This window comes from Coenobita brevimanus, chromosome 73, assembly GCF_032717465.1.
Source record: "Coenobita brevimanus isolate Jiangsu-jjx chromosome 73, ASM3271746v2, whole genome shotgun sequence".
In the NCBI taxonomy this organism is placed as follows: Eukaryota; Metazoa; Arthropoda; class Malacostraca; order Decapoda; family Coenobitidae; genus Coenobita; species Coenobita brevimanus.
The window spans coordinates 2,489,142-2,498,173 of NC_137026.1; positions in this window are offsets into that span (position 1 = coordinate 2,489,142).

Genomic DNA, 9,032 nt, shown 5'->3' on the forward strand with positions numbered 1-9,032 from the left:
GATAGTTGATTTTAACGTACGTATTCCACCTTCTTCCTCACACACACACACACACACACACACACACACACACACACACACACAGGGTAAGGATTCGGCAGAGTGAGGGAGGAGGTGTGGTGAGGGCAGTGTTGGAAATGGTGTCAGTGACTGCTGCCGACGCGGGGCCATACACCTGCCGTGCCACCAACCCACACGGCGCCCACTCCCAGGTGTTCCACGTGGCTGTTATAGGTAAGCACACTGTTCCTATTAACACTGTACCTATTATCATTAAACCTATTATCACTGTTTCTATTATCACTATATCTATTACCACTATACCTGTTATCACTGTTTCTGTTATCACTATACTTATTAACATTGTACCTATCACTACACCTATTATCACTATACCTATTATCATTATACCTATTATCATTAAACATTTTATCATTATACCTACTGTATTATCACTGAATCTATTATCTGTTATCACCATACCTATTATCACTCCACTTATCATTATACCTATTATCACTATACCTATTATCACCATACCTATTATCACTATACCTATTATCATTAAACATTTTATCATTATACCTACTGTATTATCACTGAATCTATTATCACTATACCAATTATCACTCTACTTATTATCATTATACCTATTATCACTCTACCTAGTATCATTATACCTATGATCACTAAACATTTTATCATTATACCTATTATCACTGAATCTATTATCACCGTACCTATTGTCACTACACTATTAAATACTATTCTGGATTCCACTTTACTTTTTTTTTTTTGTTATGGAAGGAAAAAGGAACCAAAGGCCAGAAGCCCATAAGATTGTTCCCGCCAAGAAAAAACAAAAACAAGATAACACAGAGCCAAATCCAACGTCTGTATACAAAATAACACTATACCATTTAACACCATACCAAATAGCACTATACCCATACCACCTCACGTTCCTATCACCCCTGCTAGAGCCGCCCACTGCCCCTTCTGGCGTGACGGTCAGCGAGGTCACCAGCAGGTCAGCGGTGGTGTCGTGGACTCTGCCTCAGCCCGCCGCGGTCACCATACAGTATAAGGGTATGAGGGGTCGTTCTGAGCATAAGGATAAGGGGGTCGTTCTAAGTATAAGGGTAAGGGTTGGTTGTTTTGAGTATAAGGGTCAGGATGGGTCATTTTTAATATAAGGACAAGGGGGTTTGTTTTGAGAATAAGGAGGGGTAGTTCTGAGTATACTGATAAGGGTGGGTTGTTTTGAGTATGAAGGTAAGGGTGGTTGTATGCTATGTAATCCTATGGTATGCTATGCTATGTTATTTTATGCTATGCTGTGCTATGCTATGCTATGTTTAACGTGCTGGGTAAATACTATGCTCGCCTCCCCATGCTGCAGGGGTGAAGGAGGAGTCGTGGTCTGGCCACGGTCGCAATGTGAGTGTAGGGCAGTGGACGGCATCCCACGTGCTGACAGGCCTGGCCCCACACCACACCTATATGGTCAGACTAATGGCACACAACGACCTCGGAGTATCACAGCCATCACCCACACGGATCTTCACCACCACAGAGGAAGGTGAGGCCATCATTTGACTTAGCCCTTCCCATTCAGACACCACAATTCCAGGCTGTATTAATTTTTATTGTTTTTTTTGTTTTTTTTTCGTTTAACTCTCTCATCACCGACACGCATCTCCACCACCACAAAGGAAGGTGAGGGGATCATTTTACTTGGCCGTTCCTTTCAGACACTATACAATTTCAGGGCGTATTCATTTTTACTGTCATTTTTTTTTTTCCTGGAACTCTCTCACAATCATCACCCACGTGCATCTTTGTCACCACCAACGAGGAAAATTAGTGCAGGATTTTACTATACCCATTTTACTCTAACTTGGCCTATAATTTACCACCTCTCCATCTTGACTGCTGGGTTGCAACAATAGTGTAACACTAGGACAGGCTGCTAGTCACGAAGAAGTGTTACAGAAAGGATGTGCAGCTGCAGTACTGTCTTTTTCTATCACTGAGCTACATGAGGCACAAAATGACATAAATCTGGGCCATGTTAATGTAAAAGTAGCATATTTCTATCATCAGTATATAATGGAAGGGGTGCATTCGTCTTTTATTTATTCATTTATTCTATCTATCTATCTATTGCCAGACGCCTTAATCCCGTAAGGGATGGCCACAAACAAATCGCCTCAATGTCCCCCTGCCCCTAGCCATTTCACTTCCCTCCCCCAGCCCCCCCCCCTCTCTTATACTCGTACCTCTCCATTCCATCCCTCCATCTCATCCTCGGCCTCCCCCTCCCTCTCCTCTCCTCCACGTCACTCACATACACTCTCCTCGTTAGTCTTTCACTCTCCAGAGGAGGCGGTGGGTCAATCGGTAGAGAGGTGGCCTGCAGTCGTACCGGACCCAGGTTCAAATCCCCGCTGGGGCAGGGAACAGTTTATGGATTTGAATTTCATAAAATCAGACTTTACTGATCTACCAGAAGACCCGTCGACATGTAAAAATACCCCCGCTAATACCAATACATCAGTCCTGTATGAGACAGCCCAAGCATGTATTCAATATGGACGGTGGGTGTTAGCGCCTTTTCCTTCCCTTCTTCCTCCTTCCTCCATCCATCTTATTTCTCCCTCTGTGCACATCTAATCTTTCTTCCATACTTCCTCTCCAGTCATTCCTTTCTCCCTCTCTCCTCACTTCCCTCACTTCCTTCCTTCCATTCCTCCCTCCTTCCCTCCCTCCGTACAGTGATCTATTTAGTCTTTCCTCCCGCTTCTTCTCCCCTTACCTATCTCTCTCTCTTCCCTCCCTTCCTCCCTCTTCTAATATACTATAGCAGTAGCTGTGTGTGTGTGTGTGTGTGTGTTTTGGGCAGCCGAAACTACACATTGAAATCGCACCAAAATTGGCACAAAAATCGCAAAAAATTCGCTGATGTGAAAAAACTTGGTCCCATCACGATTGAAAAACTTTTACTATATTTAATGAGCGATCACATTTTGACCCAATAACGCCGCTCCCGAAGCCCGGCATAGGATCTCTGTAGAATTTTTTGCCCACAGGTACAACTAAAATAAACTGGGTTCCATTCCCGAAGCTGCAAATAACACGATCAGTTGGTTGGCTGCAAAAAATCCAAGTGACAGCTTTACCCTAGAACAGCACATAAACGCGAAAGCCCTCCGCAGGAGCAAGTGCGAGGGGCCCGATGGTCCCACGAGCACTTGTGGTATCCCATGCCCATTCTCTCATCGGTAATGGAAGCTCTCGAATAACTTTTTCTAAGCAACTTATTTTATCTAGTACACTCACTGTCCTATTTATTTTATCTATTACACTTACTATGCTATTTATTTTATTTATTACACTTACTATCCTATTTATTTTATCTATTACACTTACTATGCTATTTATTTTATCTATTACACTTACTATCCTATTTATTTTATTTATTACACTTACTATCCTATTTATTTTATCTATTACACTTACTATCCTATTTATTTTATCTATTACACTTACTATCCTATTTATTTTATCTATTACACTTACTATCCTATTTATTTTATCTATTACACTTACTATCCTATTTATTTTATCTATTACACTTACTATCCTATTTATTTTATCTATTACACTTACTATCCTATCCTGAGTTACCTAGACTCATCGCTAATCGTCACTGCATAAACAATGTACAAAAGGACATTCACCACCCTAACCTAAAAATAAATCACTATGGAAGAGGTGCTAAGGAGCCTCTTTCATCGGCGGGAATATAGGGCCTGTGCCTCAGTGCCAGAGACAAGACAAATACCATGCAGCATAACTCAGTCTGCTGGGGAGGAGGGGATGCCAAACAGCCAGTGTTTGGCAAGTGTTTGAGGCAGCACTTGAGTGTTTGGGTTATTGTTGGGGTGGAACACTTTTCGTCTGATCCCTCACAGTGGACCTGCCTAGTATGGTTGCACCTGACTAGTATAGCTCCGCTGATCACTGGGATGCACAAGCTTCTTCGCCACGCCAAGGCAGTGTTCCGTAGAAGAAGGTGCACCCAACCCACACCCCATCTCTTTGACAAGAGGTGGAGTTTGAGTTGGGTACACCCCCCACCCCACAGGGAGGGGTGGGGGAATTTAACCACACCTCATAAGAGGTGTGGCTGTAGACACCTCCACCCCATAAGGAAGTGGAGTGTCTACCGTCTGTCCCTACCCCATGAAGAGGCAGGGACTAGACGACCCCCACCCCATCAAGAGGTGGAGGGCGTCAACCCTCCACCTCTTTAAAGGGTGGAGGGTCTATGCCCTCCACCTCTTTAAAGGGTGGAGGGTCTATGCCGTCCACCTCTTTAAAGGGTGGAGGGTCTGTGCCCTCCACCTCTTTAAAGGGTGGAGGGTCTATGCCGTCCACCTCTTTAAAGGGTGGAGGGTCTATGCCGTCCACCTCTTCAAAGGGTGGAGGGTCTATGCCGTCCACCTCTTCAAAGGGTGGAGGGCTTCAACCCTTCACCTCTTTAAAGGGTGGAGGGCGTAGACCCCTCACCCCATAAAGGGGTGGAGGGGGACAACAACCCCTCACCCCATGAAGAGGTGGAGAGCCCTGTAGGTGTCCTGAGGGGGACTGGACACCCATTCAGCCCACCTATTCACTGTGGGAAGGGGATGTGACGGGACATGCAACGGGAGGCGTGGTGATCTCTTCAATGGGAGCTGCGTGGCCCCTCAATGATGCCCTGCCCCGATACCCCATCCCCGGGCACTGGGGGGGTGGAGGGGGCAGAGGGGGCGGCGGAGGGGGATGAAGATCTCACTCTACGTGTTTTACGTCGGTCTTTGGTCAATTTTGCCCTTACCCTGGGTGCTGCGATATATTCTTTTTGTGTCCCGGTAGACGGTTCAAAATTTGGGGTGACATTAACTTCTGGTGATGCGGAAGAGGAAGTTGAGTTGGTGGGGGAGCCTCTTGATGAACATGGGAGACGGAATGTAGCGGGTGAGAGGGGTGGGGAAGGAGAGGAGGAGGAGAAGGAGAAGGTGGGGAGGGGGGAAAGTGTCGTGCGAGGAAAGTAAAAGGAAGAAGAATAGAAAGAGGAGGAGGAAGAAGAGGAGGGAGAGGAGAAGGGTGAAGGACAGGATGAAGAGGAGGAGGGTGAGGGATAGCAGGATGAAGAGGAGCGTGACATATAGTAGCCGAGATGGAAGGGTGGGGAAGGCGAAGATGAGGAAGAGAATGTATAAACTGGGGAGGGACAGGGGGAGCTGTTGGGAGAAAGGGGCCATGCTGCCCTGCGAATCCGACGTTAGGGCCTGGCAGGTTTTGTCGTCTTTGGGGGTTCGGGGGAGGGGGGTGGGGTGGGTGAACTTTGAGGACGGCCTTGTGTTGGGGCGCCACGGAATGATCTTTTGAACTTGGGCTTTTTGAACAGCTCCTTCCCACCCCACTCATCGGTTCCCCACCACCCGCGTGGCCGGGCTGGGGGTGGTGAGGGTGTAGTTGGGGGTGTTTTTGTATGTCTGGGTGATAGGGGTTTGTCCTTATGTTGGGGTGATAGGGGTGTGTTCGTATGTTGGGGTGATAGGGGCGTGTTCGTATGTTGGGGTGATAGGGGTGTGTTCGTATGTTGGGGTGATAGGGGCGTTTCTATATGTTGGGGTGATAGGGGTGTGTTCGTATGTTGGGGTGATAGGGGCGTTTCTATATGTTGGGGTGATAGGGGTGTGGGTGTTTGTGGGGGTGATAGGGGTGTGGGTGTTTTGGGGGGTGATTGGGGTTAATGTGTTCGTGGGGGTGATTGGGGTGAGTCCTTATGTAGGGGTGTGTGTGTTCGTGCAGCCCTCTTGATGCACCACGCAGCTGTCATGAGGGTCGTCGTGTGGGCCAGACACATTAAGAACAGCATGTACGGAGCTGTCCCGGCGGCCATCTTGGACCACCCCTCCCCCTCCAAAAGGCATGTGAGGTGAGTAGCCAGGACGTGGGGGAAGTTGGACCCCATTAGGACATCGCAGGGGTCCACCGCCCCCCGCCCCATCACCCTGGCCCACCACCCCATCACCCTGCCCCACCACCCCATCTGCTCCCTCCTCATGGCCGCCGCCCCACGCAAGTACCCGATCCAGACTCGGATCACCCCCTCCCACCCCACCACCGCCGCCAGTACCCCCACCACCATCACCAGCCCCCACCCCAGCCCCTGCACGCGCCGCACCCTCTCCCTCACCTCCCCCACCAACTCCCGCCACCCCGCCTCCACCACCGCCTCCTGCACGCGCCGCACCCACTCCCTCACCTCCCCCACCCCACTCCTCACCCACTCCCCCACCCCGCTCCTCACCTTCCTCTCCCCACTCCTCACCTCCTCCACCCCGCTCCTCACCTCCCCATCCCCACTCCTCACCTCCCCCACCCCGCTCCTCACCTTCCTCTCCCCACTCCTCACCTCCTCCACCCCGCTCCTCACCTCCCCATCCCCACTCCTCACCTCCCCCACCCCGCTCCTCACCTCCCCATCCCCGCTCCTCACCTCCCCATCCCCGCTCCTCACCTTCCTCTCCCCACTCCTCGCCTACTCCTCCACCCCGCTCCTCACCTCCTCCACGCCACTCCTCGCACACTCCACGCCACTCCTCGCACACTCCACGCCACTCCTCGCTACGCTCAACGCATTGTTCAGCGCCATTTTGTAAGTTTTTTAAGATTCCTTGAGTCTTGGGTAATATTTTGTGAAGTTTAAGACTCTCGAAGATAATATGGTGATTGCTATGGGTATATAGTGGATTTTGAGGGGAAGGGGGATGGTGTGTTGATGTGATGCGGTGTGATGTTGATGTGTGATGTGATGTTGTTGTGGTATGTTGTTATGTTATGTGATGTAGTATGATATGTGTGTGATGTGATGTATATGTATGTATGTGTATGTGTGTATGAGATATGACGTGAAGTGTGTATGTATGTATGTGTGTGTGAGATATGACGTGAAGTGTGTATGTATCTATGTGTGTGTGTGAGATATGACGTGAAGTGCTGTGTGTGTGTGTGTGTGTGTGTGTGTGTGTGTGTGTGTGTGTGTGTGTGTGTGTGTGTAGATGAAAGAGAAAGACACAGCTCTGCACCTTGAATGCTGAGCTATAAGGAGATTAACCCTACAGTACGATGCTAGTCACGAAGAAGTGCTGTGGAAACGAGGAAGGGCAGTAGTGTTGTTGTATAGGCTGGAACAGGGCTATAATCTCTCTCTCTCTCTCTCTCTCTCTCTCTCTCTCTCTCTCTCTCTCTCTCTCTCTCTCTCTCTCTCTCTCTCTCTCTTCAGTTTCTCTATCTTTTTATCCGTCTATCTATCTAGCTATCTATCTGTCTATCTATCTCCTTGTTAATCTTTTACCATCTCTCTTCCTTCATAACTCTGCCTTGCTTTTGTCTATCTATCTATCTATCTATATCCTCAGTTTATCTCTTTATCCATCTATCTATCTATCTATCTATCCATCTACTTATTGACCTGCTATCTTTCTTCCATCATAACTGCATTGCAAAATACCTGGGAAGTAACTCCATATTGCTTCTCCCTCTACATAATGATATATCTAGTCATTTCTCCTTCCTACTCTCCCCTCACCCGTCTCTTCCTTCTCTCCTCCTCCCTCCTTTCCTCCCACCCGTCTCTCTCTTCTCTCCCTCCCTCCTTTCCTCCCACCCATCTCTCTCTTCTCTCCCCCCCTCCTTTCCTCCTCCATACAAAATTATTAACTTTATTGATGAGTTGCTTTGCGGGTCTGAGCTCCGTACACTGATCTATTTAGTCTTTCCTCCCTCCTCCTCTCCCCTCCCTCCCTTCCTCCCTCTTCCTCTCCCCTCCCTCCCTCCTTTCCTCCCTCCCTCCCTCTCCCATACACCTCCTGACCCACATACCCAGGTCACTGTCACTCTCTTACTCAACCTCGCCTCAAGGATGACCTCAAGGAAGTCCAGGAAACCCTTCACTGTGGCGTGTGTGTGTGTGTCTTAACCCTCTAAGCGGATGACACTTGGACCCTTCTTAACACACTCCAAGATGCGACTTAATGATTACCATAGTTCTGGATTTTGGTATAGTTAGGATTAAAAATAATCATTGAGACAGGAATCAGAGGAGAAAGGTGGATTAATTATTATTGTTGTTATTATTATTATTATCATTATTACTACTACTACTACTACTACTACTGCTACTACTACTACTACTATTACTACTACTATTATTATTATTATTTTATTATTATTATTATTACTGTTGTTACCACTACTACTGCAGTAGCTACTACTACAACTACAACTACTACTACTACTATTATTATTATTATTACAGCTACTACTACTACCACTACTACTACAACTACTACTACTGCTACTACTACTACTACTATTATTATTATTATTGTGTGTGTGTGTGTGTGTGTGTGTGTGTGTGTGTGTGTGTGTGAGAGAGAGAGAGAGAGAGAGAGAGAGAGAGAGAGACGTAGTAGATAGTCAATTAAGATAGAGAGAATTACTTGAGGGTCTCTCTCTCTCTCACACACACACACACACACACACACACACACACCGGGCATGCCTAGGTCTTCCCATAATTGCCACACATCAACTCTAACCCCCCTATTTCCTCTCCTTGTCAGTCTCTGCTCACCTCCATCCATCCACCAACCCACCCACCCCTCAGTCAACCCCTATCCTTCCCTCTCCCCATGATCTCAATTCCAAGATGAATCGCAAATTGAAAAGTGCCAAGAAATCATTGTGGGCAACCGTCTGCATTCCTCTCTCCCTCTCTCTCTCTCAAAATCCCCTTAGAGAGAGGGAGAGAGAGGGGGGGGAAAGAGAGAGAGAGAGAGAGATGCTAGATGCACCTGCATATGAGATTTAAAGAATTGCTTTTCGCTAATGTTGCTAGAGTTTGGTGTCGTTTTTTTTTTGTTTTCTGGGCCTGTTGTGGTTGGTGTCGGGTGTGGTAGGGATGGGTCGGG